General features: G+C 33.8%; 1 pseudogene; it reads left to right on the top strand.

Moving 5' to 3' along the window:
• The first annotated feature begins 1,217 nt into the window (after nt 1–1,217).
• Nucleotides 1,218–8,809, top strand: LOC134252805 (evolutionarily conserved signaling intermediate in Toll pathway, mitochondrial-like; annotated as a pseudogene).
• The last annotated feature ends 1,452 nt before the right edge of the window (nt 8,810–10,261 follow it).

The raw sequence follows: 10,261 nt of genomic DNA, 5'->3' as shown, positions 1-10,261 counted from the left end.
ATAAATTTTAACCAGATTTAACCAGGTCTCAGCAGAGGTAGTGGTTCCTGATTAGGAGTGAGAATTCATTGCCTTGTGTTCTGAGTATTTAAAACCCTTTAACATTTCTTAATTGTAAATCGATGTATTTTTATAGTTTAATTGCAAAACTGTACAATGAAAATTATGACGTCCATGTCCTTTTTGTTTAATGTGGATGATGCAGATTTTTTATTATGCAATATTTTAACATTGTAAGTCATATTTTGTATCATTCTTAGGATTCTACCTCAGTTAATGTGTTGATATTAAATCTATATTTATGTAATAGATAGCAAAATTACAGGAAATTAAGACGCTTTCAAATTTCTAACATTTATCATGTTTATACTGCCATATATTCTGCCTCATATTCAAAAATATTTTTTTCCACTTCTTTATATGTGATGAAATTTGTTTTTAAATTACTTTGTACGTGTACAATGTACATGTACAATGTAGTAAAAATGAAATGAGTGTTTTTTAATGTTGATCAGATGTGTATTTTATAATGTAAATGATATTAACTTTGTTTCTAAGATATTGTTCTTTTGTCAAAGTTTTGTTCAACATGAGCCTTAAAGAAAGGCGATGTTTTATTCTACATGCCTGCGAAGAGAAGGGTAATGAATATCAATAATTATACATTGTACTTTCATTTTAAAGTTTACAATTGAAATAAAATTTGATGAATTAATTATTGTTTTGTTTTATTGGTTTAATTAATTCTGGACATTTTGCTTATCAAAAGGATTAAGTCTTTGATATCTCCACATGAAGGAAATTTCAATTAATATACATGTAGGTATAAGTGGATCAAGTTAGGATATATGTACTTTATTCATTTTTGCTACCAACCCCTTTAAAAAAAAATTAAAAAGAAAACCAAATATTGAACAATGTTATGATTCCCAAATATCACTCCTTATACTTAATATAGCTTTTTTTTTTTTTTTTTTGCTAATTTTATAAATGACTAGATTTCTTTTTAATATGTACAAGCCAATTATTTATTTGTTGAAATTATAACATTTATATTCCTCTTAACATTTATATTGTAAAGAGATCACTTTGTTAATTGAATTTCGAGCACGTGTTATTCGATCTCTGTTTTTACTCTCAACACCAACATTTTCGTTGAATAGCCAAACCATGTTCAGTCTATTGCAACCACTCGGTCATTTTCCTCTAAACAAATGTCATGTAATGAAATGACCGAGGAGTTACGATTGCACAATCGAGACCGAAATTCCTCGATGCCCATGAAAGGTGAGAGAGTTTAGCATGCTTGATGCTACAGTATATTCAATTGATATTATTCTCTATTTCTATACAAGAAATATTTGTTTATGGTATCATACTTGATGGTATTATCTTTATCTTATGAACAGATCATGACACAGAGACAGATTTTGACGTGTTTACGAAATTTATTATCAAGAGATGTTGGCCATGCAGTGAAAAGAAAAGCTCTTGTTGCAAATGCAAGGTGTGTATTAATCAAGTAGAACAAAAAAAGATTGAGATGTCATTTGCTCTTTATCTTATGAACAGATCAGATCAGATCATGTGGATTATTGATTGTACAGGCTGTAAGATCCACATGCAGGTCTCTGAAATTCTATCAGTACATCATATGATAGATCAGAGCATTGCTGCATTGACACTCCCTATCTTAATTGTTTTAAAAAAATGCATCTACTTTTAGTATAGAAGATGTAAATTTGTTAAACAATTAAGATAGGGAGTGCCTATAGATCAGAATGATGTATATATCCCGCTATTTATAAAAACCCCAGGTGCATTTATTAATGGTTTATTGATAGAAATCCAGAGGTCTGCATAAGATCTTAGTTTGCCCCAATCAGGGACTTCTGACTTGCAAGTCGAACATAGGACCCCTCTTCTAAGGTGTTCTCCTGAATATTCTTTTCAGAGAAGTGGACGGGGAGTCCAGTATAGGACCCCTACTCTAAGGTGTACACTCTACTGAATATTTATACCCCACGCAACTAGTTGCGTGAGGTATAATGTTTTTGACCTGTCCGTCAGAGTGTCAGTCAGTCAGTCAGTCCTTTTTTTTTGTCAGCGCAACTCCTCATAAACCACTGCACAGAATTTCGTCAAACTTTGCAGGTATTTAGGACACAATGTGTAGATGTGCATATTACCAGGAAATTCCGATTCCATGATTTTTTCCGGGTATTTCCGCACTTTTTAACTTAAGCATTTGGCCATACCTTGAATACAGAGATGAACAGTTTGTCAGCGCAACTCCTCATAAACCGCTGCACAGATTTTCTTCAAACTTTGGAGATATTTAGGACACAGTGTGTAGATGTGCATATTACCAGAAAATTCCGATTCCTTTATTTTTCTGGGAATTTTGGCACTTTTCAAATTAGATTTTTGGCCATACCTTGAATATAGAGATGAACATTTTGTCAGCGCGACCCCTCATAAACCGCTGCACAGATTTTCTTCAAACTTTGCAGATATTTAGGGCACAATGTATAGATGTGCATTTTACCAGGAAATTCCGATTCCTTTATTTTACTTGGAATTTCGGCACTTTACAACTTAGGTTTTTGGGGATATCTTGAATATAGTGGTGAACATTTTGTCAGCGCAACTCCTCATAAACCGCTGCACAGAATTTCTTCAAACTTTGCAGAATAGGACACAATTTGTAGATGTGCATATTACCGGGAAATTCTGATTCTTTCATTTTTTCCGGGATTTTCAGCACTTTGAGTTTTGGGGGAGCATGGGGTATGTGAGCTTGCTCACTTTTTCTTTCATCTCTTTAGATACCTGGAAGGGGGGGTCCAGTATAGGACCACTACTCTCAGGTGTTCTACTGAATATTCTATTGAGGGAAGTGGACAGGTTTTTGCCTGCATCCAGATGTAGACAAAAGCCCGTCTACTCCTCTTCTGTCCTTTCATCCTTCATCATTCTATCCTATCATCCTGCTTTGCATTTAGTTCAGTTCAAAGCTTAGTTTCAAAGAAATTATTCAAGATAATTTTATCAAACTTCCTATGCTGATAGATCTATATTGATGAGATCTACTGGTATGCAACTGAAATGATATTTGTTTTTCTTGACCTTTCCTTTGACCTTGACCTTTCCCTTGATCTCACTTCTAAATTTTGCATTTAGCTCAACTTTGACCTTGATCTAAGTTTTCTTAAATTAGTGTTTAGCTCAAATATAAAGAAACTATTCAAGATATTCTCATCAAATTTCATACATTAATACAAAATTTCATGATGCATTACTAATATACACTCATTAACCACTGGGGCATGCATGTCCTATGGACATGTTTCAAGTATATATTATATTTTGGATTGTTCAATTTTAATGTTAATGTCATCTGTGGAAGAGACAAATGATTGAATGGTATTTGTTCAATATTTGTTCCACTGTCAGCCAGACAGATTGATTAGTAGAGCACCTGTCAAAAGTTAGAGAGCTTTTTCTTTGAACCCCCTTTCTTCCCTTCCTGTTGTTCATAAAAACCTGCAAGAGAAGCACTTTGTAAGATTTAAGTTTCATTGATTATGAATATCAATGTTAAATATCTGGTGCTTGTAGATTCAGTAAAAGGTTCCATTAATACCAATCAAAAATTAATTCCCCATCCATACACCCCTTCGTAAAAAGAAATAAACTAAAAAATTGAAAAGAAAACAAAATCTTTTGAAAACATGGGGTAACGAAATGTGTTTATGATACACTGATGCCCCTTTATGGCAACTTATGTCAAGGGTTATATTTTCTTAAATGCATCTCAAACTTCTAAGGTCAAAGTCAAAAGGTCAGAAGTATTGATACCCAAAGGAAGGTCTTGTTACAAGGAATACAACTATGAAATATGAAAGCCCTAGTTCTAACTGGTAAAAAGTTATAGCCAAGGATAAAGATTTTAGAAAGTGGGTCAAACTCTTAGGTCAAGGTCAAAAGTTCAAAAATATTTATACCCACTGACAGGTCTTGTCACAGTACAAATGTGAAGTATGAAAGCCTTAGCTGTTATGGACAAGGTTAAAGTGTGGTATCTTTTTATGAAAGAAGGTCAAATTCCAAGGTCAAGAGGTCAAACTTTGATGGTACCCAAAGAAAGGTCTTTTCACAGGAATACATCATTCTGTGAATAATGAAATCCATAGTGCCATCCCAGGGATCGACATTAACGGTTGTCCGATTACCAGGGACAAGTAAATCATCAGTTCAGGCAAGTGAAACCGTCGATATACTTGTCCGATCAGGCAAGTGGATATTCCTGATAGAAAAAATTTTTTAATCTTACATTAGTTTATAAAGAAAACAGTAATTTGAACAGTTGATTTCCGCCAAAAACTTAACATTGTTTTTGCATTCGGAATTCCTCGGTAGCGTTTCTGGATCATACCTGTACCTTTATTTATAAATAGGTTCGTTATTCTGTTTTCTTTCGTAGTTTTCAAAAAATACGGTCTCTGTCTGACAACTTATTATGAACTTAAATTACATTCTTATGAAATATATATAATAAAATAGTTTATTTATTCACATACAGAATATAAAGAACACCAGTTGTTCTCGATGTACGATGTATCTTGATAAGTGATTCAAAACATGGTAACTGTTTTCCTTTTTGCGTGACCTCAATAGCGTGGGGAAAAAAATTAAATTAAAAAAAAAAAATTGTAAGGAAATATTATTAGTGCATTGCTGTGTGTGTTAATAGGAAAGTTAAAGACAGGAAAGTTGTTTACATATATTTACAAAATGTAGCATCATCGTCATATGGAAAAATGATTTTTTTTTCCCCCGGCAGTTAAGTTTTAAATAGAAATTAATTTGTATAACTCTTTGTTATTTACAGTAACAAATTAAGATACAGTAACTGGTATTTTTTCTTTAAAATTTTTGGGCAACCAAGTTTTGCGTTCAGACAAGTCAAAATTGTAGTTCACTTGCCAGAAGGACAAGTGAATGGAAAAGTTAATGTCTATCCCTGCATCCTTTGAAAAGTTATGGGCAAGGTTAAAGTGTTTGCGGACAAGCAGACAGACAGATAGACAGACAGAAAGACAGACGGACGGGACAAAAACTATATAACCCTGAAACTTCATTTACAGGGGCATAAAAAAGTGAAATCTTTATTATGTAGTGTTTATTCATGTTTGTTAAAATCATGACCCCTGTGGGTAGAACAGGCCACAGAGGATGATCAATGGGGGTAGATTGGGTCACAGTGGATGATCAGTTTTACAAAGGACTACACACTATAACAAAAATCTTCTTTGCAAGATTATTAAGGCAATGGTTGGACATATTGTTATGGAAGCATCCTCAGGTAGTACACATGTAGATTCAAATCATCAACCTCCAACACCCCCCTCCCCCTTTCACCTTTAGGGGTAGGTTTGGACCACTTATGTAATTGAACTTTTCAATACTGAACTGATTAATGCTTTTTCTTAGGGAGCCACAGTGCTCAGGTAAGCATTGTGGCTAAAGGACCTCTTGTTCAATTTAAACTTTTTAGTAGAGAGGGTAAAATGTACTTGTAAAAAGAAGAGTCATTTAAGGCCTGAATATAGTAGTATCATTGAAACAAAATGAACCTTGAATCAATATGATTTTAATCAAAAGATTCTAAATCACACTTTTGTAGAAGTGCATATTCTACATGTAAGTGCATGAATGTTCAAATTAATGCATTTTCTTTTTTCTATTTAGCTTACTACAGAGCAGCTGTGTTAGAAACTATCACCAGACAAAGTCGTTAATGTTCTACAATAGATTTAAAAACCGAAAAGAAGTGAAAAAGAAAAGTAAGGAAGATGAAGAGGAGAAGGAGATAGACGCCAAACTGGTGGAGGATAAAGGGAAAGAACTCGACGTCGTCGCAAAAATCCCCTACAAAATCAACGTGGCCACATTCGAGAGCAAGACAGATAGGTTTGTGAATAGAATATTTAATCAAGTGGAACAAAGTGGTGAAAAAAACCAGGAAACTTTCAACACTGCTGTTAAGATTTACAAACTGAATGCAGGACTGTACATGAGAGGGCATATAGAGTTTGGAGAATTAGCCCTTGGTAAACTCGAGGAATATGAACTGCAGTATAATCTGGAAGTCTACAAGATGATATTCAGTATATTTCCGGAGGGGAAGTATCTACCTACGTCTAAGATTGCTGCTGAATTTACACCATTCCCACGGCAACAGGATGCTGCACTGCAGATATTAACAAAAATGTTTGATAATGGTAGCTTTCTACTTTTTATTTCTATACTAAAACTTAGAATGAATAAATAGATAGGTCAGAGTAAACTGATGTTTTTCAAATTATCTATTTTTATCATTATTTAATTTTTTTTAAAAGTCTGCATTAACTCATTAAGACAAAAATAGTTGTGTTTCACAATGTTATTTTTTCATCATTTAAAATTCATACAGTGTGGAAGTTGCAACAAAGAATGAATGCACTTATCATCTATTCATCATCTATATTCACAGGTGTTATACCAGATGAAGAATTCTGGCAGTATGATAATATCCAGATTTTCCCAAAGATCCAAAGTCTTTACCCGGTTCCTGAGGATGCTGTATTGGATGCCCAAGTTTAAGTACATGAACCCCTGTTTCCCCCGACCTTAAGCCCTCTATATAATAAGTACAAACCAGTACCAGTCTCGACAGAGACTTCTGGTTTTAAAAAGTCTGCATAAGGACCCCATACAGCTGGCTGTCCTGGCTCTCAAGAGAATGAGTTTTGATTTGGAAACCAAGGTTACAGTTGTAAATGTAAGTTAGCTTAACAAATGATTTGCATTTAGTTGCTTCAAAGATTAAAAAAAAAAAAAATATTTGATTAAAAAATTATATTCATTTAGCAGATTTATTTTATTGATTTAAAAATGATATTCTTTATCAGTGTTGGACTTCTTTACTTACAATGGGATTCCTCTATGTACAGTCAAACCTGGGATTCGATTAGACAAAAAAAATTAAGACCAAAATTTAAATCTGCTCATATTTTTCTCACTTATATTAAATAGAAAATGGCTTGGTATATGGAAAGTTACTTTTATGCTAGCAATTTTTAACAAACTAATTAATTTTGCAAAATTTTACAATAAACTGAAGTTTTATGCCTCAGTTGTAAGTTCTTTTGTGAAACGGCCCCAGGTTATCGGAAACTCAACCCAGATTATTTTTCAAGATATTTGAGATAACAGGGGTAAAAAATTAAGGAAAGGATGGTTGGGATTGCCAAGGCACTTTGACATACCGTATGAGTTTTAGCGAGACACAGATTTAGCGATTTGACCTTAAAAATTGGTATTTTATTTCTAGCGAGATGTAATTTTAGTGATTTTCAAAAGCTCACTAAAGAAGTTACATTGTATTACAAATAAAGCGCAATTAATTTTTAGCAATATTCAATTTTAGCAATCATGGGAACCTCGCTAATAATGCCAAAATTAATTCGCTAAAAATTCTGCTTATACGGTATTCCTGGTCCTAGAGATATCGTTGTTCAAGATAATGGAATTCAGTTGTATTTTGCAGATTACTTAAAAAGTGTTGCAGCTTTGTTTACCTCAACATGTTATGCCTTTCACAATTTTAAATTCATGATTTATATGCTTGGTAGCCTAAATTGGAACAAATCTTCCTTAGTCCTCTGTCTAGTGTATTCAGGGATTGGGGATTTTATTTCAGTGTTAAACCATACATTTTCTCCTTTTCTGATGCAATTGCAGAATTATTTTGAATATTGTTAGGATTCAAAAGAAGGTGAGACCTCATCAATAAGGAGTGGTAAGTTTATAGCCAGTGCCCAGAGTCCTAAACAGAGAGAACTGCTCTCCCGACATCCATCATCTAAACCCATCATAGTGGAGGGGGAACATTATGTCTATCTCAGGAAAGTCTGTCAGAAAGTGTTCTTCCTCAAAACGGACCCAGAGGGCGAAATAACGAGAGAGGACCCTGACTATTACAAAGCCCTGGAGGAAGAGGATGTAGAAGGTGGGTACATGTGTACTTAAATAGATTATCTTGCCAGAATTCTGTAAAAGATTTGAAAGCAAGAATAATATTATAAATCTTTGAACACTTTAAAAGATTTTGACTGACAGACATCAAGCTTTTTTTTTTTATTCCAACAAAGATTTGTGTGTTCAGTTAATTAAGGTAATTGTAAGTTTAGCAAACATAGCTAGGTATCCCATTCTGGAGGTAGCCTATGATAAATTTGGAAAAAAGCACCTTTGATTGAAAACAGAATTTATGTATGAATTCTCAAGATGGTAAAATTTTGATTTTAAAAATAAATGCTTGAATTGGTGAGCAGATAGGCTTATAGCCATTATAATCTTTTTATAACTTTTACTTACTCTTTGCGATGCTTATAGGACCAATAAACCTATAGTCTACAACTTGAAATGAATCATATGTACAGTATATGTTACAGACATGTTCGACTTCACGACCCCCCTGTCTGGTGAGGAACAGACAGCCCTAGTCCCCCAGAAATCGGTCCACGAACAGGAGGACGGTACGGTGTACGCTATGTGTATAACAAGTGACTCTAGTAAAGAATCCCTACAAGACTGGGTTCAGTTCCTACAAACTACAAACTCGGCACTGGAACATATACCAGTGTTATTTAGGATTAAAGACGCGGACTCTCTACTGAAGGAAACCATCAGGCAAGAGGAGGAGGAGGAGGAATTATGAGATCAAAGATTTTAGGGAAAATAAAAAATTATCACTACATTGTTTAAATTTTTATCAATTATCTTACCAAGAACTAAGGCAATATTCAGATTTTTTTATCAAAAGGATTGCTTATTTTTTTTTAAACTTTTCAGTTTTGATATCAAATATACAAAAATATAAAGGTCTGTTCCTTGATTACATATATTCAAGGTCATTAAATTTTGGATTTTGATTTAAAATAACATGTGTTTGTAAAACACTGATGTCCCCTTATGGCAGCCCAGTGCCAACATTATTAAGTCAAACTGCAAAGTCAAGAGTTTCAAAAATTTTGGTGTAAACAGAAAGTTTTTGTCACAAGGGATATACTTTTGAAATATGAAAAGCCTTAGCAACAACCATTTGAAGAGGATACTGGAAGGGTTAAAATTTTCAATCTTTAAAAGAAGTCTGTACTGTAAGATCAAGGTCGGGAGGTCAAATATATGAAAAGGAAAGGTCCGATGCATGCAGTAGAATGTAGTCTCGTATAGAAATAGAAGTTAAGCTCGAGTTTGTGTACATTAAATCTAAATGTACCATATACATTAAGATATGTTGAATTCTGACTAATATTTGAGGGCTTCAAAAGGGAAATTCAGTTATGATAAATTTCAATTTATCAGGATGAGGGAAGTGACTCAGGTGAGCGTTGTGGCCTACAAGCATTTAGTTCTTTCATTATAAAGCAGATGATTTCGCGTTCTGCACTTAAACATACATGTATAGTGGGCTGCATTTCATTTCCGGAATTTTTTGAAATTTTCAACCTTTCATTTCCGACATTTTTAAGTTTCATTTCCCGGGTGAATTTCATTTCCGGAATTTTTCAGCTTTTCATTTCCGACATTTTTATAACCCCCGCTTGAAAAGCGGGAGGGTATATAGTAATCGTTAATTCCGTCCGTCCGTCCGTCCGTCTGTTACGCTTTGGGGTACCCATCTCTTATCCGCAACTCCTCTCATACCACTGAAGGAAATTTAATGAAACTTTCACAGAATCTTTATTACATATTGCCATTGTGCACCTCCTATTTTACTTTTTGATCTGACATATTTTTTGGATTTTCCAGAGCAAAACATGGACACCATTTTATTCATATGGGAGGCGGGGGGTATCATTTAGTGAGCTCTTTGCTCACAGTACCTCTAGTTTAGTTTTCATTTCCGGCATTTTTAGGTTTTCATCTCCGACATTTATCAGGTACATGTAGTGCTTTTTGGTAATGAAAGCAGGATTAAAGAATTCCTTTATGAAAAATCAAAAGAATGAATTATAGTGACCCCGGTATATCAAATGTTTGGGACAATTCTTTTTAAATTTTAATTTAGTTAACATTAAATTTGAAAAAAAAAATCCATGCTTATATTGAACTCTTTTAACTAGACTTACTGCTCGGCTTGGCCGAGAGCAGGTTCCCATGTTTGTTGCAGATTAGCCAAAAAATGAAGTCAAATAAATAGAGTTAAAAG

The sequence above is a fragment of the Saccostrea cucullata genome, unplaced genomic scaffold, assembly GCF_032062105.1.
Source record: "Saccostrea cucullata isolate Sc308-1 unplaced genomic scaffold, CSIRO_AGI_Scuc_v1 ctg101, whole genome shotgun sequence".
Classification (NCBI taxonomy): Eukaryota; Metazoa; Mollusca; class Bivalvia; order Ostreida; family Ostreidae; genus Saccostrea; species Saccostrea cuccullata.
This window is presented reverse-complemented; position numbering and strand designations above follow the sequence as displayed.